The 27,197-nt window shown below is 39.2% G+C and overlaps 1 protein-coding gene across 13 annotated transcripts in view; it reads left to right on the forward strand.

The window, feature by feature from the left end:
• The window catches only part of GULP1 (GULP PTB domain containing engulfment adaptor 1), a 287,093-nt gene that overhangs the window by 80,156 nt on the left and 179,740 nt on the right, over positions 1-27,197 (forward strand). For 11 of the 13 annotated variants that reach the window (XM_048869679.2, XM_048869678.2, XM_048869672.2 and 8 more), the window contains one exon: positions 18,220-18,331. The exons of the other annotated variants lie outside the window; for them this stretch is intronic. The gene's annotated coding sequence lies outside the window, so the exon portion shown is untranslated. The remainder of the gene's footprint in view (positions 1-18,219; positions 18,332-27,197) is intronic. 13 annotated transcript variants of the gene reach the window in all.

Below are 27,197 nucleotides of genomic sequence, written 5' to 3' on the forward strand. Positions count from 1 at the left end.
TAGTCTGTAGCTGTGCATTGGGTTCTTCCTTCCTAAGTGCAGGACCCTGCACTTATCCTTATTGAACCTCATCAGATTTCTTTTGGCCCAATCCTCCAATTTGTCTAGGTCCCTCTGTATCCTATCCCTGCCCTCCAGTGTATCTACCACTCCTCCCAGTTTAGTATCATCCGCAAATTTGCTGAGAGTGCAATCCACACCATCCTCCAGATCATTTATGAAGATATTGAACAAAACCGGCCCCAGGACCGACCCCTGGGGCACTCCACTTGACACCGGCTGCCAACTAGACATGGAGCCATTGATCACTACCCGTTGAGCCCGACAATCTAGCCAACTTTCTACCCACCTTATAGTGCATTCATCCAGCCCATACTTCTTTAACTTGCTGACAAGAATACTGTGGGAGACCGGTGTCAAAAGCTTTGCTAAAGTCAAGATACAATACATCCACTGCTTTCCCTTCATCCACAGAACCAGTAATCTCATCATAGAAGGCTCTTCACCACTTCATATGCTAATTCATAGATGATCTCTTCTAGTGGACGTTTAGTTTGATATATTTGGTTGTGGTACAAGATTCTAATGCGTTCAGCTGAGTCTGCTGAGTAGGAATATACAGTGCAAAGTGCGCAGCAGAATGACTTGCATTAACATTTAGTAAACCTCTCTGAATCTGACAAACTACTTAAATTTCTAACAGAAGAATCCAAGCTTTTTAAGTGATGGTGATATACAAAGGTATGCCTATAGCACTAAAAAGAAAACTTACATTTTACACAAGAAAAGAGAAAAAATCCTTCCTCTGCCTGCACAATTTTGTTTTTAACTTTAGATATCTCTATTGTATCTATTGTGTCTTAGTTTAGTTAAGAATTAAATGGCTAGTGAAGTCATTGTATGTAGTCTAGCCTAGTTAAACAAATATTAAAAATAATGTTTCTGTAGGTCTGAAGTTCTGCTATCCGTATCTTGTGATCTCTCTGTGTTTCGCTCTCCTTTTCTCTTGAAACCTGTCCATCCATTGCTACTTTTCTTCTTCTATTTGAAACATGCCAGGAGATTTCTTGCATTTCACTTGGTTTGTTGTATGGCCTTCACTAGCCATTTCAGAATTCATACCATCCAATTTTTATCATCTAGCTATACAGTGGCTTCCCGATAATTCACGTTGACAACACCTGTTCACCATATGAATCCAATAGCAAATATAATGCATCCTCTTTCTTTTAGCATCTTCATGAAGTGCATGCTCTTCACCACTTGTATCATTTTCACCCACATGCTCATAGTTAGTGCCTTACCCGCTTACTTCTAAAGCAGGGGTGGGCAAACTTTTTGGCCCGAGAACCACATCTGGGAATAGAAATTGTATGGTGGGCCATGAATGCTCAAAAAATTGGGGTTGGGTGTGGGAGGGGTGACAGCTCTGGTTGGGGGTGCGGGCTCCGGGGTGGGGCCAGAAAGGAGTTCAAGGTGCAGGAGGGGGCTCCGGGCTGGGGCTTAACAATCTGTCCCAATTTGTATTTAGCTCAGACTCTCTGCTTCTTCTCCCGTACCTGAAGAAGAGCCTTGTTTAGCTCTATATAGGGCTTGTCTACACTACAAAATTAGGTCCACTTAATTTAGATCAATCTACAGCCAACACAGTAATTCAATCAGCTGTTGGTGTCCAGGCTACTCTCCTTCTGCTGGTGGAGTGAATCTTCATCAGGAGCGCTTGCACCAACTGAAGTGGGGCACTGTGGAGCACGGACAGCTGAGTGTGGGGCACTGACAGCCACTCGGGGCTCCCAGCGGAGCTCCCCATCTGCTCAGGGGTAACAGTCTCAGCTGTGAGCCCCACCTGGGCTCAATTTCACAGCACAGAGCCAACCAACATAAGCTGCCTTACGTCGACCTATCTCTGTAGTGTAGACCAAACCTAAGGCTTGTACCTGCCACCAACAAAAGTTGGTACAATAAAAAATTAGACCTCATCTGCCTCATCTCTTTCATACCATTATATTGTGTCGAGTGACATATTAGTGATACAGATCCAGGAAGACAGACCAAGTCTCTTCTGCAGGTCCTTATGTTTCCTTCTTGAACACTAGGCTATCTTCTCTGGGTTCACTGTTTCATTCATTCTGTTCTCCAGTTCCACAGTGTTCAGTTTACCCATCAATGTCCACTCTCTTAAAGTAGTTCTCTTAGGAGATGCTGACCTTAGCAATGATTGCTTTTGTGGGACCATCAGATGAAAACAGCTGCACGTCCATAAGCAGCTTTCATCAGAGGATCTCAAAATCCTAACAAACACCTTTGTGTGACAGTATTCTTTCCTTTTTACCGCTGGTGAAACTGAGGCATAAAGAGGTTAAACCCAAAATTCTTGAGTAGCCACAGAATATGAGTGTCTCAGTTATTAGGCATCCAGTTAGACACATCTAGGGCCTGATTTTAGCAGAAAAGAGTGGGAGGGCAGTTGCTGATGTTTTTAGCTTTATCAATGCTGGCTGAAGGTTAAGTGCCTGTTGTGCCCTCAGTTACATGCCCTAATGAAGGTAAAATCAAGCCATAGGAGTCTTAAGTAGGGCACCCAGTTTCAATGGGTTAAAGCTGTTTAAAAAGTGGATCCGGGTGACTTTCCCAATGTTGTGCAGCAAATCAATGTCAGAACCATGTCTTCTAAAAAGTCGACCACAATGCTTTCTCTCCTGGACAGCTTCAAAAGTCCGTAGGATGGAAATCCTTGGATAGCTATGACTTATTTTTCTGTTGTGTTCTATATGTTTCAGTTGTAACTATTTACTCTTTTACTGAGCAAATGAATACTCAATACATATTCATGTGCAGATGGCAGGGGCTGATCTCTAGACCTTGCCAATGCTTTGCAGTTGAAAAAGTGTCAATGAAGATAATTGTCCAGCTGTAATAATGAAGCCATTTTTCATAAACAGTTGTATTGATTCAGCAACTTACACATTTTGACATCACATTTATGCGTCTTCAGTTTATATAACAGCAGTAATTATCATTTTAAAGGTAGTTAAATAACCTAATGTGTAATTAAGATCTTAAATAACATACATTTTGGGAGCTTTATGAGATTTCTTTGCTACTTTGGGACCAGATTCTAATACAGTACACGAATGCAAAGATGGAGGAACTTGCACTGACATCAGTTACTCCAAATGCACGTGCAGCTGGATATCAGAATCTGTTCTTTTTATCTGTATTGCCTTAAAGGTTATTTTGGAACCAACACTTTAGTTATTTTGAGGCTGTTATAATCTGATGAAATAAATTCTTCAATTGCTAAATACCTAGTGGCAAAAAACAATAAACACAGTATTAGGGCACTAAAAGTGATTTAACATTCAGAGCCCTTTTCCTCTAGGCAGAGTCAGGTACAGGGAAAGTGTAATTTCCAGTAATTTAAAGATCGTATAGAAATTTTAAGGGCATTATTTATTGAGACTACAACACAGTGCCTGTAGTTTATATTTTCTGGGATAAAAATTCTACTTTTGTTGGTTTATTCACATTAGTGCAAACACTGCAAACATGAGCCCATCACAGATGATAAGTAACTGTGCTTCTCAAACTCTTCATTTATTCATATAATTAGGGTCATTACATTCACTCACATTATCAGATGTAAGCCTGCCTCATATAAAGTTATCCTATAATATTTTATTAGTTTTATCAGTATCAGCTCACTGAGAAAAAAGTAACCCTGTCATTAATACTGTGGCCCAAACTGAATAAGTGAGTTGTCACAAAATGTTTGAGTTTGAAACAAATCTTCTATTCAAATGAAGGTAAACATCAACAGCATGTGGAAAGCTGTCTTACCCTGGGCAAGTCACTGTAGCCAATTTTTAAAAAGTGGCCAGAGATAATGTATTGGGTGCCTTATTTTTTTTTATTTTTTTTTTTAGTGTTCAGTTTTTTGTTGCCAAGACCTCAGGATTGATTTCCAGAATATTGACTTCAACCATATTTCTGGGTGTCCTGTGCTTTTAAATATGAGGCCAAAGGTGTCTGAAATTGGGCACTCAAAATCAGTGGCTTATTTTGAAAACAGATTCACCCACCCAGTCTCTCTGTGTCTCATTTCTGTATCTGAAAATTGGAATATTTTTCTATCTCATGGGAGAGTTGTGAGGATAAATCCATTATTGTCTGAGGTGCTTAGAAAGGCCTGTGAATAGATGGATATTTGGACACACAATTCTGGCATTAATTCACCTGTTATGTCCCAAATGTTCTTTATTATGCACAAAACAATTTGGACACCAGCCAGGTTAAGTACAGGATTCATTAGATTGAATAGGTGCGTTGCTGCACTGCCCCAGTATGGGGCTCTGGCTAAATGCCAGTTTTTAGCACCATAGGTTAGTCAGTTTAGCAATTTGGAAAATTGTTCAATACTCAACCATGTCTGCAGGATGAGCAAAAATGAAACTGTAATTTCTGAAGGGGATAATCCATTATTACATTTCTCTGAGTTTTGGGAAATACTGAACTGACAGATGTGCCCACTCGAAAATGAATGATCTCTCTTCTCCAGCAAGTAAAATGTGTCTGTCTATGCCCCTGCCTTCTCTCCACCTTCTCCAGCTCTATTTCTAGCCTTGTTTCTTTCTCTTTGGGCAAAATTTTACCAGTATGCTTTGTCTGTGTTGCCACAGCAGTTGGATGGATGAATCGGTCTCAGTATACTTAAGGTTGTTCACCTTGTATTTATTTCTGCCTTTTGATAATGGTACTTCATATAGGGTTGTGCTTCATGTAAAAGTTTAATGTTCTGTGGAATGTTTCTACAGTGATGTAAATATAATCTACAATAAAAACACTTTGTTAAATTTGGAAGGCCACTTTACACAGAAGCAAAATTTAACTTCCCTTTCCTACATTCAAGCCTCCCTCCCTCTGCAGTGCAGAGAGCCCCATAGGAAGGGATCCTGTGTAGCTCAACTGTGGAAGGGTAGGACAGGATTAGAAGGGGTTGAATTGGGAGATGCATATATCCTGTGTGATGAAGAATTCAGATTGGTGACATCTCTGTACTCATAAGTAGAGCCCTACAAATCTGTGGTATTCACTTTATATCCACAGATATCCACAGACCATGTTTGCAGATCAGATGCAGAAACAAATTTTGTATCCACACGGGGCTCTACACACAAGCATGCCAGTAGCGGGCTATGCTGGATGACCACTGCTAAATTAGAAACGAAAGCATTATCCCAGAGGATTTTCCCACTCCCTTTCTAATGCACTCATCTATCAAAAACACCAGTTCTAGACCTGAAGGTTCACAGGATAATGGACTTTAAACCTGTGCTTTGGCCAGGTCTTTGGCCCAGACAATACAATATAATTCAGGAGAGAAAGAAGAAAATGTTTGGGAGGCAGTTTGATTGTTGTTGGAGAGCAATAGAAATAGTCCCACGAGGATGGCTCAATAGAAATAGTCCCACGTGAAAAAAATTACAGAAGAGGCAGTTAAAAACAAACAAACAGATAAATGCAATTTATCACATTGTTTAGCAATTCCCACAGGATACTGTTATTATGTGTGATACTAGCATATACAGAATATTGCATAATATATACATTTTCTTTCATACTGAGAGTAATATATCTCAGCGCCTTTCTTTTTTGTTGCTTTAATGATCAGTTTTACCTTGTGCCTGTGACCTCGGTAAGGCTGCTATTATCTGTTTAAATCAACTTAATTTGTTAAAGTGTTTTTGGGGTGTTGGCTGTATAGAATTATATATATAGATGGGTCCTTTTTAAGTGTACACATTGATTAAAAAGATTCTGGCAGTCAAATACTGTTTCTGTTGTTTGTTTCTTCATACCTCAGATGCCAAAGGATTTCTCATTCTTAGCACTAAGCATTAGTCATCACAGATAACTATTTTAACATCTCTTTACCTTATTTCTAAAGTGCCTGCTAGAAAATACGCTAGAGGTAATTTTTTAGCTGTTTTCTGGCCACAATTTCTATATGTGTAACCATTTGTTTCTATAAATCACCATTTATAGGGACAAATAATTGCTTGCTTCTCCACCTAATTTGCTTAGACAAAGCCAATTTATGAATCAAAGGGTGGATTTGGGATGTGTAACTCAGGTTGTGCACATAAAAATAGGGTTAGCTGGGTATTTGGGTACAATGTGTGTGCCATCACTACTTGAATTGTGTACTCTTTGGGTTGGGGACTATCTTTTCATTGTGTATCTACTGTCTCATAGAATAGAGCCCTGGTTGGGATACTACCATAATACAATTCCTTCTCTTTGTCAATATCTTGAAAAAAGTTTGGCTAATGAAAGAGACATATTGGAGTGGAAGTGCTGTACTCTGCCATGGCACTGGTATTTATTCCTGGGTGGTGAAATCATATGTTCATTTCTGTCATTTTACCTTCCTCAGAAGTTACCTTTCAAAATACCTGTCAATTGTTTGATACCAAAAGCTGCTGCTCTTTTTCTGGTTTTAGTCAGTGTTCACCTTGGCTCATATATCATTTTCATCTAGAGATCTTAAAGCATTTTACAAAGGAAGGTCAGAGTCATTATCCCCTTTATGCAGATGAGAAAAGTGAAGTGTAGAGAGGTGAAATGAGCTGCCCATGGTTTTAGAGCAAGGAACAGAACTCAGGTCTTCTGAGTGCCATTCAGTTCCCTACCCGCTAAACCTAGCTGAACTATCAATATTTAGGCCTTGTTCTTTCCTGTGTATATAGACTTTATTGCTCTACATTCCTACAGTTTGTAAATAATGCTTGTTGGATCATCTGTAGGACTGTTTGTTTTGTTGTTTCAAGCGGGAACTTTTAAATGAAACAAGTAGACAAGCAAACTCCAGAGACGATGTCAGCATCAACAGGCAAACAACAAGTGAATAAAATCTGGTTCAGGGATGTTGGTTGGTCTGCATGTGCCACTGTGGCTGATCGTCACATACACATTACTGTGCCAGCTAACAGTTCTTACACACATCAGTGCAACAGAATAATCTCACAGGGTGTGGTCTAGACAGGGAATCCAAATGGTTTTAATACTCTAGTAAAAAGGCCAGTGATAAGGGAGAAACTTATTTTAACTCTCAGGGCAGGGCAACGCTGCTGTCAACTCCAAGCATTCCAAAGTCACAAGGCAGGCCCCTCCAAAATTGAGATTGACTTAAAAATCATGAGATTTTTAAAAACCATATCTTTTGAGTTATTTGTATTTGCTTTCTGGTTTCTGGGTCTTCAGGTGCATTCAGGTAATGTTTTCAGACTTTTCTCCCCAGTAATGAGAAGGAAGTCAACTTTATTTTTCTTTTAAATGAAAGTTGAGATTCTCACATAATCAATGGCTGCAAGCTGGGATGTTTAGAAAACACGAAAAATTATGTGTAATTCACAATTAAATTGCAACAGCTGGGATCACTGAAACTGGCAACTAGGAATTTTTGTCCAGTGTCTCATGCCTTCCCAAAGAAGAATCAGCAATCTTCTCTTGAAGGGGGAAATCCAGGCTGAGAAACCACAGTAGAATCCAGAAGGAAAATATTCCAAATGTAAAAAGCTTTTGAATGTTCCACTTTATGTGTCTGGTAGCAATAAATTCATTGGGGGGAGTAAGTTAGATTTTGCACACAACCAAAAAAACAAAACAAAAAAGAGATTTCACTCCAACCAGTCTATTTCTCCCCCATTTTTCCCCCCGTCCCAATTTCAAATATCAATTAGACTTTTGGTATGGTGTCTTTCTATGTGGGGAAAGTCATCTACCTATTCTTCCTGTTTTGTGGGTATCAAAGTCCTCCAAAATTTCCTGTTGCCAAGAGGGATTAAAATTACGTTGTATTTCAAGTTTTTTCCCTTCTTAAGAATTAACTCTTACAGCTTGGTATTTCCCAACACTGATTGACAGATTAAGGACACATCTGTGTGACAAGGGGAAAACTAACTCTTATTCTTTCCCATAATGTTGCTTCTCATAAAGAAGACATCCACTGCTCTGATCAGACCATTCTTCTATGTCATAATGTTATTGATAATATTAATAGTTGCCATGCCTGTAATTATACATAATCTACAATACTATTAGCAATCTTTCGATAGTCTACCTCATTTCAACGTTGCAAGTGTTCTCTTGGGTTTGCAGTGTGCTGCAATTGTCCAGGGGGGAACAGTGAAATCCACTGGAAAATGAAAATACAAGCTGTGAAATGAGCAGGTCTAGCCTGCCAGCTATATCCTATCCAGACCTGTGGATTATGAAAAATAAAAGTTACAGATGACTGTGCTTGTACATCTGTTTATTCCAAAACTCTAGACTATTTGTGCATCTGATTTAAGGGAAAATAGACATACAAGGAAGAGAAGAGGACTAATTAATAAAAATAGAATTGTTATACAGGTGAGTCACATCATGCACTCATTTAACTTACGTGAATTCAACTACGTGTGCTCGGCAAAAAAAAACAAAAAAACAACAACCTGTAAATAATGTGGGCAATTCCGCCCACCATTCCACTCAATGAGCGTTAGTGAGCATGAGATGGGAGATATGAATCTGCTGTTCACTCAGTCAGTCTCAGTTTCCACGTGCCTCTCATAGTGTGAGCATCTCGCCGCATTAAGTGTGATTGTAGTGGCCCCTAAACGCAAGCCAACTACTTCATCTGGTGCTCAACCAAAGAAACATGGATATGTTCCAATGCTGGAGGAAAAATTGGCTGTGTTGGACTTATTGAGAGACAGTATGTCGGTCTCCAACGTGGCGCGTAAATATGGCCGCAACAAATCTAGCATCCATGCCATCAAGTTTTGAGAGAGAGAAATTGAAGAATTAACTGAGAGCCATAGAGAAACGTTGACTGTTGGAGAGGTAGAGGAACGGATAAAATCGTCTACAGAAGACGAAGATGATGATGACGAACAGGAAGAGCCAGCAAGTTGGAATCTTCATAAATTTGCTGAAGTGTTCCAAGCAGCGAAACACTTGAATGATTTAATTTCTGAATACGATCCCTCTATGGAACAAAGCCTCAAAATCACACGTAGTATTACGGACAATTTGAGACCATATCAAGAAATGTTTGAGCAGCTCAAGAGACAACAGCGACAGTTGCCGATCACCATGTTTTTCAAGGAAAAACAACCAGCAGCAGATGAGCCTACACAATCAACTTCTCAAGTTGAATCAGAGCCAACCACTTTGTCTATGACTCGCTGTCCATCACCCAAGCTCTCCATCACCTCCATTTCCTGGATTGACATCAAGCCCTGATGACCCCCTGTAATTACCCCCCTGTAATTACCCCCGTAATTAAAAATACATTACTGTAAAATTATATTTTGCATATGTATTCTTTATTATATACTGTACATTACTGTATACATTATACATTTATACATATTACTGTACAGGGTTGTATAGTATACACACAAACATGTATAGTATACTGTACTTTGTGGGCGATTTAAGGAATTTTCAGGGGTAATTTTGATTATACATGTTTTTTGCTTTACACACTGACTTTAGAACCTAACCCCCACATAAGATGCGACTCCACTGTAAATGTCTCACTTAAAAAGAAATCCAAATTCACTAAGTGAAGTCAAAAGCAAGTGTCAGTTCACTGCATAGAGTGCTCATGTGGTGTAGTTGTTGCTTTGATTTATGCCATACGTTATCAGGAATTTTTTTTAGATATCCTGTAGTTGTTAGTCTCAGTTTTTATTTCTAGTAATAACCATTGTCCTCCCTATGTGACCAACAAGTCAAAAGGGGAAATTTTTAACCAACTTGGACTCCTAGATTCATTTTAAAGAAAATGAGTTTTTACACGTCTTCCACTTACTACCTATAGCACTAAAGATGCAGCCAGACTAAATGCTATATGGTAGCAATTCAGGCATAGAGCAGCAATTTTATCAAAGCTGGATGCTGAATAGCTGGCTTCTTGTGCCACTTGTGGTGTTAGTGATATTTTCAGCTCTCTTCTGGTATAGGAGTATTGTGCTTTTATTTCTGAAAACTGACCAAAGTCAGAAGACTACTCTTCTGAGAGGTGTCTTAATTAATGTTCTGCTCATTGAATGGTACTGGGGAGAAGACATTGACCTGGTTTGGTGTATTTTGATGAAAAGATCATTCTGTCAATGTTCAGCGAGAGCACCTTAAAGAAGCATCCTTTTTTCAAGTTTTGTCCAGAGAATATAAATCAATATTGCCTACTTGTTTTTCAACATAAAGAAATTTCCTTGAATTCATAGACGCACAATGTTGGGGGACCAAAGACAAAGTTTTGTGCAATACCAGTGACTTCAGTGGGGATGAACAAAGGTAACTGAGGATAGAATTTGGACCTACCTGTAAATTTTGATTTTTCAGGTGTGCTGGGAGTCAGAAGATCTAGGTTCTCTTCCCAGCTTTGTTATTGGCTCACTGACTGACTTGACTTAACCATTTTTGTGCATCAGTTTATTCATATGTAAAGAAAAATGCTATATAGTTAGATATGAGAATGATAGACCCTAAAAGAATAGTCATTCTGTTATATCTGCTAGTTGGAGCATTTAAACTATTTCCAGCAAACCAGAAAAGGAGAAAGGTGTTAAAATAAGAAGAATGAAATTACGGGGGCTAATGGTGAGTGTTACTTTTTGGGGACATAAACTGGAGTGGTGATAGGGTAGTAGAAATGAAGGGGGTGGAGTTGCAAAGGGGTTGCAAGAGTAGGGAGTGATATGTGTTTGTGGGCATGGAGTGGGGCAGAAATGAGGAAAGTTAAGGAGTGTGCAGAAGTAATTGACCAGTGGGAGTTTGGAGGGGGGTTGTCTGAAGCCAGTGATTGCATTACTGGACTCATGGCGGGGAGACTGTTGCCTCCCTCCAATTCTCAAACATTCAAAGAAAATGTTTAGTCTGCTCTGGTGAAGTAATCGAGGTTAGAATAACGTTTGGATTGGGTGTGTTGTATGTGTCTACCAGATCAAGTATGGGTGTTTATCCAAGAGTTATTGAGAAGCAGAGTTCAAATGAATTGGAACCTTTGCTCTGAAATTATGTCAAGAATACTGTAGCTAGGGCAGATTTTGCAGTTTTGGCTGAAATGCTGTATGTTTCCTCCTAAAATTGGCTCAGCTGATGGAAAACTAAAACTACAACAGCATGTTTTAGTTATATTGGAGCTAGTCTGGGAGTAGAATGCTTGGGAAGGATTTTTACTGTCCTCCCGGGTTTCTTAGTCATTTTCATAGTGTGGGCACATGTTAATAAGCAGATTTGTCTTGTGGACATCTCCCTTCCTGTCTGTGATTGTACACACTGCCTTGCCTTTATTTGCAATCACCAAATACCATTACTCAAATAAGTAATAGGAACATATTTAATGTATTTAGCAGTCTCTTAATGTGATTTAGCAGATGGACATGAGGAGAACCAATCCCATATGGCCAGCTACCATTCCACGGAGCACCAGCAAGTACTGCACAAGCCACTAGTGATCCATGGATCATACTCTGAGGATTGCTGCTGTGCCAACTTTCCAGTGTAAATAAGAATGTAGCAAAAGACAAAGAACCACAGCTCTTCTCTGATGCTGATTCTGCTTCATCTTCTTTCACATACTTTAAGCATTTAGGTCTGTTGCTGTAATGTCAGTGGCCTGTGTCTAATTTGTGTACCCGTTTAAGTTTCAAAAGCACTTAAGAGTTCTTTGGGATGAAATGTGATATATAATATGTTACTCTTGACATCTAAGTGACAGCGACTGTGAACAGTGCAGTGCAAATGAATTTTTGGCTTATAATTTGGCAGCAGCCAGCTATGTCAAATACTGTACTTGAGTTACTGTAAGACATTTAGAACTGTAGCACAAAACGGGAAAGAGAGAGGAGACACTGATCCAGTGGCTCCCAAATCCACTGTTCCCACCCTGTCCATGCCTGAGCTCTACAGTCACTACTGTGATCTCTCAAGAAAGCTCTATGGAGAGAGGCTGCTCCCTGTCTCTACTCTTCCTGCATTGTGGAGCCTCCTGAACTATTATGTGGATTCCAAAAGTGTGTAGGGGGGAGCATGCATTGTAGCTGATATCTTACCTTTATCTATACCGGAGCCTCCTTTTCATCCTTTATTGCACCCCTCTGCCTGCAGGAGAGGAATGGAAGCGTTGCTCTGTGGTTTAGTCCCTTTCACCCAGGGTTGGGAATTGATTTTTGAGACTGTTTAAACTTCCTAGTGCCTAACTTAACAAACTACCAGTATATTTGATTCAAGGTAAAGTCCTTACCACAGCCTTCCAACAGCATTACTGACCTAATCTTCAGGTTAGGACCCCGACCCCAAAGTCCAGTAGCTGTTTCTTTTTGTCGTCTTAGGTGAAAAGAGGGAGATGGACCGGAAGAGAGATATCTTGGGGTGTTTGCCCCTCTCTTCTATAGTTCAGCCCCCCTCATAAAGTGCTATCCTGCTAAGCATAAGGAGATATGGAGTCTAGTAAAAAAGAAGCTCTTTTCTTTTACCTGTGTGTGCTGAGGTGCAGATTTTCTTTGTCTCCTTTCTTTTCTCTCTCATTGTCTGAGGACTCTGTTTACAGCTGACATGCAAATTGAGGTAACCACACATCCCTTTGTATAAGACCTCTTTGACCAGTTTTCCCTTAATTGGTGCTACATGAGTTTGAACATGTGCCTTTAACATTAGTCAGGGTGGATTTCATAACTTTACACACAAGATTGCTGCGTACATTTCCCAAGGATGTTATTGATCAGTGAGTTATTTGTTTTCAAATGGTACCTCACAAGGCATATTTTGTACACAGATTATTACAATACCAGGTAGGGTGTGAATACAGGAGTGCATTCACTCACAGTGAGGTCAAGCTATGTTTGAACTATGTTTTAAAAACATATTCTAGCAATGGATTCTAAGCTCAGCTCCTGTTCTAATGCAAAAGAAACGATAAGCCTGAGGTGTGTTTTAAGTCCTGGTATTCAGAGGTGCTGAGCATCGGCAGCTGCTACTGCCTTCAGATAGAGTTGTAGGGGCTCTGCCCTGCAGGGCTAGGTTAGGCATCCTGATGTTGAGGCACTCCAGATCAGTGGCCATTATCGATCATTTTAGCCTTGGGAATCTACAACAATTTAGTCCTAAATGGTACAAATTTTGGAATAAAAGCACAATAAGTATACTGCTGTAAATAATTAAGTGTTCATGGTTGGAAAGGGTAGTTCTGCTAAAGTTGAACATAGGATACTGAACAATCAGAGCAGAAACATAGCATTTACTTACCAGGTTCAGGGCTGTCATAATGATTAAATGGAGGATTAAAACAACTCTTCATATTTTGTAGCTGCAAAGCACATTATTTTAATAAATGCTGAAGGTCATTTATGTATATCTCAGTATTTCTGTGAAATCATGATGAAAACAAGTAAGATGGAGGCACATGATATACCACATACTTAATAAAACTGGCATATACGCAGCTTGGCAGTACAACAAGACATTCAAATTATTAAAATACTTCAGGCTCCACAACATAACACCGTAGTGGATTCTGTATCTTTTAGAAAATTCTAGCATAAAATGTGTTTCTGATCTACTATAACATTGTGTGTGAAGTTATTCTTTTACTTGTACTAGAAAATAGCTCATTGGTACCAGAATTATTGTTTTATGGAAATTATTAAGGCTTACGGGTATAAGAGCAATGGAGAGAAAAAAGCAGAATATAGTAGGGCTGTCTATAACACTAGAAGGAAAGGAAGTCAACTGGTAACTGAGAGAAAATAAAATTGACAATGATTTTCAAGTGATCTACTCGGCTTTTTTTCTTTTGTTTTTTAACAAGACTAAGTAAAGAAAAGGGAGAAAGTATTGGTGCCCTTGTTTTCTGTTGCTAAAAAGCAGGCAAGGGAATTCTTGGAACGGTTTTACTGTACATATCAGCAGGTCTGAATGATATGCATTGTAAGTTGCTAAGGGAATTAATTAGTTAATGAGCTTACTGAACCACTGGCAATTATTCTGAAATGTTATGGACAACTGCAAAAGCCTGCAAAAGAGAACATTTTTTGTTCAGTGCATATAACTTCAATCTCTAGTAAAATAACTATTATGAGAGAATGTGTGAACACCTGGGGCTAAACCTGAAGTTTTTCCTTAATCTTTACTCAGGAAAACCCTTTGTGATTTCTTAGTCAGGAAAAAGACGTGTGCCTAGTCTTCAGTGAAAATGCTCATTTGCTTAAAGTTAGGCACAAGCTGAAGTATCTTGCTGAATTAGGGCCATAGTGAGACGTCAGGGTTTGATCATGAGGAGTTAATAAAACTGATTAATAAATATCAAGTGAGGCATAGAATTCACTGTGATGGAGAAACATGGAAATCCGTAGGAACAATAATAAACATCCAGTTATTGTAGATATGAGTTTGCAATGCAACACGGAGGTAAAGAGAAGGCCGAAGCGTGATTTCATGGATTACAAAGGTAATTTTACAGCACTGATTAGATGACAACTTTATTATGCGCAGGTCTAGGTGTGACATATCAGTGTACAATTCAGACTAGTGAGCTGCTGTGTTACCCCTGTCCTGAAACCTTGGGTGCCTTACAATGCTTTGCTGAAGTACCTTCCATGTGGGCCGCTCACAACAACCTGTCAGCATGCAGTCCACGCCCTGAGTATCTGTGTGCTATTGCAGCCACGCTCGAGTTATACTCTGAATCTCACCAGTCTTGCTTATACTGCTGGGTGACCCCAACACATCCCAGATATTACCCAAGAAATGTATGTCCTGTACTGCCCAGCACTCTCCTGGACAGGACAAATTATATTAAGTCAGTTATTTCCTTAATAGAAATAATATGCACACAACTTGTCACCCGGAATGGAGTTTCCCAGACACTTCAATTTAAACACACTGGATTAGATAAAACAATAAAACATGTTTATTTACTACAAAGAGATTTTAAGTGAATACAAGTAATGAGGCATAAAAGCAAGATACGGTTGTGCCTAATTTAACAAACTGTGTTAAATTCTAAACCAGGTTTTTCACCACAAGTTTTCAGCAGTCTTACTGGCCCAACTTCTTAGGTCAGGACCCCTCCGTTAGTCCCGTGACCGCTTCCTTTGTTTCTTTGGGTCCAGTGAATTCATGGGGGGGGGGAAGAGGTGACTTGGGATGTCTGTCCCTTCTTTTTATAATCCTGTCTCTATTTTGAGAACCATTTCCAGCTGGGAGCAAGGCTACAGGCAGTCTGTGTGGAAAGGTTTCAGAGTAACAGCCGTGTTAGTCTGTATTCGCAAAAAGAAAAGGAGTACTTGTGGCACCTTAGAGACTAACCAATTTATTTGAGCATAAGCTTTCGTGAAAGCTTATGCTCAAATAAATTGGTTAGTCTCTAAGGTGTCACAAGTACTCCTTTTCTTTCTGTGTGGAAAGGAACTCATGCTATTTCTTTGCTAAGATGTTGATTTTTTTGGTCCCTGCCCCCTTTCCTGCCAAAGAATGGTCACTTCACAGGTAATGGGCATCAGGCTTGTTTACACCAGACTGGGGCGTCCACTTACCCTTTGTCTCCGAGAACTGGTTTGGCCACTCCCCAGTTCTCTGGAAAACACACTTTTAGTCATGATCTCAGTTTATGTTTATAACTTAACATATAATGCTGCTATGTGAATGTTGCCATGATTTTATTGACCAGAACATTATGAATTATTATTTTTAAATACCTCACAAGACTTGCCTTGTACAAAAATTGTTACAGTTGTGTGTAGGGTGTGAACACGGGGGTATATTCCGTCACTTTAGCATCTCACTGCCTGAAATATTTTGACAAATTGAAGGAACAGCAGCTGGTATAAAGAAAGGTTTGGAAGAATGACTTATCAGAAGAAGCTATAACAATGAAATGTGTCAATAAGGATAGAGGAAAGTGTTTGATGAGCATCCATAAATATCTCAAAGATTTACAATCTCATGGAGGGAGGAAAATTGTGTAGGATGGTGGAAAAACTGTCTCTGTCTCTTTGCCAGATTACACACTTGCCTGTTAAAATTAGCAAGGGTGGGAAAATACTCTGTGTGATTCGTCTCCCAGAGATTCCTTCACCTGGGTCTATCAGAGAGAACTAGCTTGACCTTCCGATTGTGAAAGAGGTTGTGGAGCCATTCCTAAGATCACTGGGGATTTGTGCAGGATGTTGGATCCATAGGAACCCACTGCCAACCCTTACTTATGTTTGTTGGTACCTTACTCTGCAAATAGTCCCCTTGATTTTACATGAAGTTAAGATACTACTCACTGCAAGCAGGAATATCACAGTTTGGCCCATGACTATGATAGTCAGTTGTTCTGACCTTGAACTATCAAAATGTGCATTCTGTATTAGGACAGTTGCTAGATTACTGTAGCTCCATGGTCTAATGGAAACATTTAAGCTGAATATGATGGGTAAAAAATTAATGACAGTGAGATTTGTTAGTAGTCTCCCAAGAGAAAGTGTGAAACCCCTGTTGCTTAGGATCTTTGAAACTATACTGGACACAGGTACATTAGGGAATGCTCTTGTTGGAAACAATCCTGCATTGGTGGAGAGAAGAAAAGGAGTACTTGTGGCACCTTAGAGACTAACAAATTTATTAGAGCATAAGCTTTCTTGAGCTACAGCTCACTTCATTGGATGCATACAGTGGAAAATATAGTGGGGAGATTTTATATACACAGAGAACATGAAACAATGGGTGTTACCATATAGACTGTAACAAGAGTGATCAGGAAAGGTGAGCTATTACTAGCAGGAGAGTGGGGTGGGGAGGGACCTTTTATAGTGATAATCAAGGTGGGCCATATCCAGCAGTTGACAAGAACAGTAGGGGGGGAAATAAACAAGGGGAAATAGTTTTACTTTGTGTAATGACCCATCCACTCCCAGTCTCTATTCAAACCTAAGTTATTTGTATCCAGTTTGAAAATTAATTCCAATTCAGCAGTCTCTCCTTGGAGTCTGTTTTCGAAGTTTTTTTGTTGAAGAATTGCCACTTTTAGGTCTGTGGTGGAGAGAAGACTCAGTAACCTAGCTGGTTTTTACCAAATTGTTTAATTACATGAAAAATAGGGACAGATGTAAAACTGCAATCCATAATTTACTAACTAGTAACACATAGACAATAAATGTGTATGACTTAGATTAGACACTTTAAAAATTGAACATACATTGATTCTCACACACATTCTATTCTCATCACGCTTTACTGATATAGGCCCTTATTCTGTTATGCTAAATCCCCTTTAAACCATTCTGACAGTGCGAATGCTTTTTTTTCTCTCACCTTAAAGCCCCTTTATGCTTTGGTGTAACAGAGCATTGGTGTAACAAAATCAAGCCAACTTAATGTAGTCTAAGGGCTAGTATATGGTGTAATATATTTTGGATGGAATATTTAGGTGAGAAAAGTTGACATATGTTCACAAGTTGCAGATGCAGTGCCATTCTGTTTTCTCTTGCCCATTATCTTCTGGTAAAGACTGTATTTGATTTTTATGATTCTCTTCAAAGTGCAAGTTGTTTACTCAAAATGTCTTGACCATCTTTATTTTCTATTTTCAATGTTAATCTACAAAATCCTTTTTGTTGAATCTTTTGGAAATACTGTGTACTTCAGTCCTGAAGGCTTAAACGGATTTTGTATGGAACTAAGGCCAGAATATATTGTATCTGGAAATGACTATGTTGCTGCCTATACTTCCACCCGTCTGGACTTCTAATCAATTTTTAAATGCCGAAGGATTTAGGGCCCAATTCTGCGTATGCTGTACATCGAACTCCCAGTGAAGCTAGTGTGAATGTTGGATGTGCAAGTAATGCATGATCAGACCCTTATTTTCTATAATGAACAGTCCTTTTGTTTATATGAGGGATTTGTGAACAAGAAAGCTACAGGAAAAAATATGTAGATTCAAACTTTCTTTTAAAAGCTGCAAGTCTGTAGCTTCTGGCATTTTTGTTTGATGACGGAGAATTCTGATGCTACAGAGGTCTATTCAAAATGTCTGGCATGAAATACATTTGATGACTTAAGCTATTTATATCAGTCTTTTTAAAATGAGAAAATAACCAGCATAATAAAAGTAACTTCTGTGCTTCATTACAACATTAGCTCTTACCTGACATTTGTCATTGTTTCTCTCTCCCTTCACAGTGCATTGAAAGCTCCAAAGCAGAAACTATACAAGTTGAAAGATGTTGACAAATGAGTGATATGCAAGCAAGTATCTGTTCTGCCCCTGGCCCAGAAATTTGAAAATACTAGGGTAAGCTTTGTATTTAACTTTATTTCCTTTGCAAGACAACGGATTTCTGTAGTAAGTGTATAAGTCTGTTGGCTCACGTTAGATGAAGTGACTTTGTCAGTCAACAGTTGAGGAGTAAAACAGATAATGCTTAACTTATTCCATTTAAATATAGATGAACTCTAATATCTACTAGTTCATTTTATGAGTTGATTGGTGACTTTGAAAGCAACACTGATCACTTTTGCTAAACATTGGTCTCAACAACTTAAAAAAAAAATAACAAGTATAATAGAAAGCAGTTCAAAACTCCATAAAGAGTAGTAAGAAGGCATTGAAATAATGTGTGAAATCCTGACTTCACTGAAGTCACAGGAAACCCTCCTCCTCCATGGACTTGAGTGGGGCCAGAATTTCACCCAGCGAGCCAAATTCTAGGTCCCACTATAACTGTTTCGTGCTGCTATTTGGCTTAATGTCACCTTTGCCTCCCCCTGAGCTCATGTAGCCCAGAATTAGATCCAGCGTGTTCATATGTAAGTATTTATTAAAATGTTATTTCTGTATTTTCAGTGCTATTGTGCGTGACGAGGTCAATAAGAAAATCACTAGGCTAAATCCTTCCTTTGGATGCAACTGTACAAGTGCCATTTAAGACAGAGAGCTGTGCATGAGTAGATGAGGGCTGTCTTTGCTCCACTGGTCCAATTCTACTTTAGCTGAAGTCAGTAGCAAAACTCCCCTTGATTTCAGTGGCAGGAGAGTCACGCACAATAGCACTGAAAATACAGAACTTAAATTTTAATAAATACTTACATATGAACATGCTGGATCTGATTCTGGGCTACATCAGCTCAGGGGGAGGCAAAGGCGGCATTAAGCTTGTCTTCCACCATAACAGGGGGATGACAGAAAAGAGTAGAGAGCTTCCTCAATGTCCCTTGCCATACTGGAAATAAAATGTTTAAGCTTCCTTAATGCGTTTGGGTTTGAACATTTGTTTAGAAGTTTCAAGAGAGAATGTTGCATATCACAGTCCCTGAAAGATAACCTAGAAATTACATTCTGCAATGAAACACTGTTGTTTTTATAACTTTAAATTTCAGTGGGTGAACTTTCAAATTTGGATACAAGGAGTTGTTCAAAAAACACCCGTTAGTTGGAAAGAAACAAAAAATGTTAATGTATCATTATCTCTTAGATTGTACAAGCTGGCATTTTCTATGATCAAACATTGTATAAGCGGCAGTGATAAAAGTTGTATACCTATTAGTCTGTTGCTTCAGGGTCAAGGAAAGAAACATAAAATTAAAGAAATGGTGCTTGAAAATATGAACTTAGTAGATGGCTGAGGGCTAAATTGTGTTGATCCTATTCATGTATCAAATGATGATTTCCATTTTTTACTATGTGTTGAGCAAACCTCAAAATTTGTCTGAGGGCTGCTTATTGTAATGCGTTCCAGACAGTTGCCTTACCCAGAAAGATGTTATTGACCCTATCACAGAGAAGCCATCATGGCAGCAATCTGGAGCCATTGACTTTGAATGACTCTAAACTTTTGGCCTACCCTCATGGAACAGTGATTTTCTCACCTGGAGGGGGCTGGAGATTCCCAACTCAAGCATATGGCACAGAAGAGAGACCCTACTGAAGAATAGGATTCTGTGCTCTGCAGAGGGGCCCAAACATAGCCTCATGTAGGATGGTCTACAGGAGAGGACCAGAGGGACTCTTACCAGCCTGAAATGCTGACAAACCTTGGACTCATGTAAGGAGTGATATCAAACTAGGGGGTGGGGAGCATTTCAGGACTTTCTATTATTTTCAAGTATCTGAACCTCCAATTGCTTTTTAAAAAATAGGTCATGATGATTAAGAAATTCCTTTGCTAAGACTGTTCCTTACTTTCCTCACATATTGTCCCCAAAGGGGTTAACTAGAAGACCAGGATGCTCACTGCCTAGGTGGAGCTCTGGAGGATGGTGTGAAAGCTACTGGGTGTGTCAAGAGGTCTAACACAGTGATTCTGGGGTCTAGAGTGGCTGTGCATCAATGTCCTATATCCCAAAGATGGATATCAGAGAAGAGGTCTGAGCCTGAGGGTATGTCCTATAGAGCCCCAAAGCTAGAAACAGTGACTCGACTTTACCCAGACCAGTTTGGAGGCTTGTGGGACCGAATATCTGGAACAACTTGCAACAGAGTGGTGACCATATAGTGGGGTTCTGGGGCACATTATAACTGTCCCTTTGACTTTCATAAGGCTTATCACATATGTAAAGAGGACAGGATTTGGCTTTGAACATATTAAATCAGCATAGGGTATTGGTTGAGAATAATTGTTCAATACTGACTGTAGGTTACAGTGTATTTGTTTTTGTTTTACACTAGGGGGAATATGCTTTATGTAAATAAGATTTTTTTCTCATACTTCAAATTATAGTACATACAAACATATTCGGAGTTGATGCATCATAATTTCTTTGTGATAATCTCTGATCAGTGAGTAACAATGGAATAGCTAAAGGTAATAAACTCATCTCAACTCTTTCTCAGGCTCTGACAATCTAGAAGGATAATGCTGCATGTTGATACTTTCCATTATCTGTGATAGAGTTTAAAAGAATGATTAAGATATGTTTATATTGTAGGCTATTGTCATGCACATTGTTGTAGTAACATTATGCATAGTATAAAAATTGGCAAAACTTAATGACAACTTATTTTAAAGGTGCTACAGATTCCTACAGAGACTGTTGTATTATGTTTCCCTCTGATTTTCAAAATGGTGGTGCTTAAATTGTCTGTAACATAATCTGTAGGCACATCCTGGGTGCTGTTAATATTTGTCAAAGCTATCTTTGATCAGCTGGTAAACCTCCTTAATTCTTTGACTGAGATTTCCCCTTACTGTCACTTTGCATCATACCACTTCAGTTATTCCTCCCCACAGTATCCTTAGTCCCAGAAATTTCTCCCCAGCTATATTCCTCCCACATTAAACCTCCCCAACCCAGTCCCTGCCCTCTGGGTTTTCAGCCTGCAGGCTTTCTGTGGATTACTACTTGAGACAGCAATCTCTATCCTCCTCTTTCCCTGCTACGCCTCCTTTACCGTACTTCCCTTACTTCTCCAGTAAGGCCCTGCATCTGACTGTGCCATTCTTCAGACAGGAAATCACTGATGGTTCACCAAGTGATGTTCTCTCTGGCAAATCATGGGTGAAAGTTTCCCCCGCAACATAACCCTTTCCCACGGACCCCAACTTCCCATTCAAAAGCAAACCCTATAGGTGCAACCTCCTTCCCAACCCTACTACTTACATTTTCAGTCAACATCTTTCAGTCAACACCCCAAACATCTTCTGGGGTGACCAGCTTGTCCTTCCTTGATTTTCACTGTGTTGGAAGGTGTGGCCGGGGAGAATCACAATCTTTGACGGGGGAGGGGCTGCTGTTTGTGATGCACCTGCAGACACAGTCTGTCAGCATGGGTGGTGAGGAATATGAGAGAGAACTGACTTTGACAGGCTCACTCATCAGCCTCACCCACCCATAGTGGATAGTAAATTGGATATTTTCTAATTTTAAAAGAAAAACATGGATTAAGGCATCAAATGTCCATTCTAATAGGCTTTCAAATAGACCTTGTATCATGAAATGATCCAGTTTCTATTTGCCCTTGCTCTTTAGCCTTTGTCAAAGACTTTATATGTTGTTTTATTGAAGAGATGGGGCTAGAAGTCACTGCCTCCACTTACACCAGCCTTGCATTTGGCCCAGGAAACTATTGTCAAAATTCTTTGCTTACTTTGTCTTTTGATTTTAGTGTGAATTTATGGAAACAGCTTTGTACCGCATTAGGGGTCAGGAGTGCAGACTCTGAGCAGCGCTTACCTCAAGCAGCTCCCAGAAGCCCATCTGGCTCCTATTTGGAGGTGCGGCCAGGCAACTCTGCGCGCCGCCCGTACAGCTCCCATTGGCCATGGTTCCCGGCCAATGGGAGCTGCGGAGGCGGTGCTGGGGGTGGGGGCAGCGTGTTGAGCCCCCTGCCTGCCCCGATGCATAGGAGCCAGATGGGTGACATGCTGCTATTTCCGGGAGCCACGTGGAGCCACGGCACGCACAGAGCGGGGCAAGCCCCCGACCCCGCTCCCCGGCAGGAGCTCAATGGCCAGATTAAAATGTCTGACAGGCCAGATGCAGCTCCTGGGCCGTAGTTTGCCCACCCCTGCCTTAGAGGAAGGGGTTACAAGGCTTCACACAGCCCCTTCCTACAGGGGCTGGGAGACGAGGCAGGTAGATGCAACATTAGAGAAAAATGTAGTTAACGAGAATCTGTGATATCTAGAACTTTTTTTGCAAGTAGATTCATTTGGTGCTGAGAAGCCGCTTTACTTAAGATGATTAGGCACAAATTCCAATGTAGATTTTACTGATTTGTTATGGGCTTATGCAGTACTTAGACTTTGGGAATTTCAAGCCAGAGCTGTTGTCTCATTTTTCAAAAGTCTGTTTTTAAAATCCATCAACTTCTGCGTCATCAAGGAAGGTTTGTTTTGTGGTGACTAGATGACAGAGTTTATAGAAAGGCACACTGAATTTATGTGTTTTTTTTTTAAAAATTATTATACATCTTGGAAAGAGAAGTGTAACTCGGTGTGTGCGTGTGCACGCATGGGGGGCAGGGAGGATCCTTCTTTCTTTACACCAAATAGCACCTTGTTCCACAAGTTGTCCCATTGAAGTCCTTGTTATTTAACATAAGTAAAGAGATTACAGTCTGGCTCTTTATAATGAAATGCATGTTTAAACTGGGGGTAACTAGTGCAATGCTTTATGACTGTATTTGTAATTAACTGACATTCAGAAATAGACAATAATTGCTGTAGGGGTCTATAATAAGTCTGAAATGCTTAAAGTGTTGTAATTTCACATTGGCTACAGGGAGTTGTAATAGTTCAGTGGAAGGTCACAACTTTCCTGTTTTCTGCTGGAGAGATGTAAAATTTATTTTTACTGCTGTAATAGTATACTGTAGTTAACACTGTGGGGCTCTAGTACGCCTGATCGGTTTCAGCTGGAAAACACTATTGACTTTTCAGTGCCTCTCGTTTGGTTAATTTTAGCTACAGAACTCCTGCCTTTCTGGCACTTGATGTGCTCACTGACAGGTCATTATTCTAGCAGTGGACCCCTGAGGACAGGATCTAAAGAGAAAGGATTCCTGATGAAGGGCCATGCTTCAGCTAATGCACACATCACTTAAACAATGGTTGGCATGTACCAAAATCTACTGTAGTGGCGTCTGAGATGTTGGAAAACCAAGGGCTTGTCTTCTCTTACAGTGCTGCAATGGCATAGCTGCACCAATACAGCTGTGCTGCTGTAGTGTTCAGTGAAAACTTCACTTACACCGATGGAAGAGCTTCTCCCATTGGTGTATGTACTCCACCTCCCTGAGAGGCAGTAGCTATGTCAGTGGGAGAAGCCCTCCCATTGACATAGCACTATCTACACCAGCGGGGTCCCTTGAGGGTGTGCATTTTCCACGCCCTGATTGATATAGTTATACTGACATAAGTTGGTAGTGTAGAAGACCAAGCCTGAAGTTGTGATACCATAAATCATTACTAACTCCAAATAAGTGGTCATTTTGTACTCCAGTAAGGGGTCACTGGGATTACTTGTGAGCTTGGGTATTCATGATAAGGCTCTGAATATCTCAAGAAAGATACAAAAGCATTTCATTTAAATGAAAAATCACACAAATAAATAAAGCACTTACAGGTCGTGTTAGATTTGTATATATAAATACACAAAGTTAAGAAAGCCAAAGTTGTTGCCATAATATTTATTTGCTCACATTGCATGTAATGTAGGGTTTAATGACCTATTCAAATCAAAACACAAATATTATATATGTGCCATGAGAGTGTGTTAATGAACCTTGACTTTTTCATTTACTAATTTTGCATTTAATGTAACCTTAATGTTGCATTAACTTTGGTTATTTAAAGAAAACAGGATTAAAAATCATAATGAAATTTCCTGTACATAATGGCATTTAAATAGCCCCACAGGCTTTTTGAAATTGAGCTCTGCAGAGTTGCACTCACAGTTCTCCATTCTCCGCAATGGTCAGGAAGGATGAATTAATACCTTTGCTGCTGTTCTTTGACTAAGCCATTTGACTGAACCCCAGCACTTCACCTAAATAAAATCATAAAAGGATCTTTTATATGGGTTAAGTGAAATTCATCCTGTGAACAAGCTGTAAAAAAAATGAGCCATATAGATTCCTAATGCAACCTTTTGTATACTTTTAAAAAGCTGAATGAGGGATAAATTTGGTCCAATGGATTTGTTTAGCTGTTCTAAGTTAAAATTGAAATTAAATTGAGTAATTGACAGTCATTTATTCAGTAACTGGGTTAAAATAATTTAATAAAGAATGAATCAGTCTGGTAAATACTGTCCAAATTAACTATTTTTTTAAATGTAGGCGCATTTTAGTATGATTAAGCCAAAATGGTCATGAATGTGATAGATAATTAATGCATTAATTCATAACTCAATTGTTGGGTTATGATGCTTATGGTATATTTTAATTAGTAATTGTTAATTGTAATTATTAACTATTTATGAGAGAAACAGCTTTCTTTACAAGAGTATAAAATTGCCCATACAGATTAATAATAACCTAATGTCAATAAAATATCCAAACTCTAATTGATAAGTAGAAATGGTAAGTGTATTGCTTACAGACTTTTTGAGTAAAAAATTCAAAATCCATAGATGTTTAAGGCCAGAAGTGATAATTATGATCATTTAGTCTGACCTCCTGCATAACGCAGGCCATGGAATTTCACCAAGTGACTCCTGCATCAAGCCCATAACATCTGATTTGAGCTAGAGCATATACTTTAGAAAGACATCCAATCTATTTAATGCAAGTGACAGAGAATCCACTATATACCTAGGTAAATATTTCCAATAGTTAATTATACCCTTGCTGTTAAAAATGTGCACCTATTTTGTAGTTGAGTGTTGACTTTCAGTGAGATTTAACCCAAGTGGCTAAGTCACTTAGTGCTTCTTAAAATGTTATCCTTTAACCTTTCTGTGATGTCCTTTGCAAAACAAGTAGATTGCAGTGCTGATGTCTTTTGGGATGATGCAGAAATAAGGCCGCAGTGTAGTAATTTTTTTTTTAGGCTGAAGTTGCAGTACTTATAAGACCAGAAGATTTGTAATAACTGATATCCTAAGTAATCATAAGGACTGGGGCACCCTTCCTGTGCCCTGGACACCCATGGGAGAGGAAGTTGGATTACACCAAAATCTTACCTGCTACTGGTGTCACAGTGCCAAAGTGCTCTGTCACTACCCTTCCCTACAAGTAACCAGTATACGGCTAATCACCTATATTTAGTACATTGTAGGTAGCATGCTACAAACATACAATACCTTTTTTTGGTTCCTGTGCCATGGGACTGAATTGGCTCCTCTACTTGCTTTCATTATCTTGCGGCAGGGGGCTTTGGGGCCAGCTGAAGATGGCCAGGAGAAGTATATAATTGGTAGCAGAGAAAGAGGCATGTGGTATAGGGAAGAAGCTGGGACCATCAAATAAGGATGTCCGGAGAGAGGAGGTAAATTTTTCCCTGAGATCTGAGGAGAGAAGGCCACAACTGGAAGTCTGTCCTCAAGCAATGAGGGCTCTGCGGTTGTTGTTGGGGACAGAAGGCTATGGCAGAGACCTTTCAAAAGCTCCCAAAGATAGTATTTTTCTATACAACTTGTCGAAGAAAACGCTGTCGCCAGTTCACACGCAATGCACTGTTACTGTGCTGAGAAAAGCCTCTGTCACTCATGGGGGAGAAAACGTTAATTATCCTGCTTGTTTTCCATGTCATTCAACACTGTTACTCTTGATAATCAGGAGAGAAAATGAGCTGAAAGCAATGAGATGAATGAGCTGACTGTCTAAATCAAAATGGAGTGGTTTAATACATTTAACAGGTGTAAAAACATTTTACCTAAAGTGAACTTCATTTCAGCCAGGTTTCGAAAACCTGAATCTAAAAAGTGAAACAAGGGGGGATGAAAGGTATTTGCTATGTGCAAAATAACACACTCCTTTGCTTCCTTTTGGAAATTCATTTGCCCTATTGTGGGAATATGTGGTGTTCAGGAAACATAAATCCTTATTTGCACAATGAAAGCATCCAGCTGATCAACATTTCTGTATTGCCCTCAAGATAATACTTTATTTGAGCTGCTTATCTGAGATCTTCTGGGAGGATTAGCTCTTGATGTGAATGCACATGATTGTTTAAGGGGAAATAAAGCATATTGTTAACTGCATTACAACTTTGAATTGTTTTCTGCTTGAGCATCAAGCTCAGCTTAAGTCTTAATTTCTGTTCTCTAGGCTTTTATAACAAATGCTACCCATAAGTAATTTTATTTTAAAAAGAAACAAAATACCCTATTGATAATCAGTCACTGTAATTTCTTCTGCTTTACACATAAGGTAGTGGTAAAAGAACACTTTTTGTTTGATTAAAGCATAATAAACATGAGCAAATAAAATAAATTGAATGTGAACAAGGAAAAGAATATTTCTCCTGAAACTACTCTTTAAATCACATCCTGTTAATAACCTAGACTGTGCATTTAATATTGGAATGCATAATTTTAATGTAAACAATTAAGTGTTGTTTACATTTATTTAGTTCATAGGAATGTATAGTAGTCTAATAAATTTCACAGTAAGTTTCCTTCATTTTTATGTAATTAGGAGCAATTGGTAAACTGATATGCACTGCTTAAAATGATTTTTAATCAAAATTTTATTGATAATAATAAAGATTGTTGTT

This window comes from Caretta caretta, chromosome 11 (assembly GCF_965140235.1).
Source record: "Caretta caretta isolate rCarCar2 chromosome 11, rCarCar1.hap1, whole genome shotgun sequence".
NCBI classification, from domain to species: domain Eukaryota; kingdom Metazoa; phylum Chordata; order Testudines; family Cheloniidae; genus Caretta; species Caretta caretta.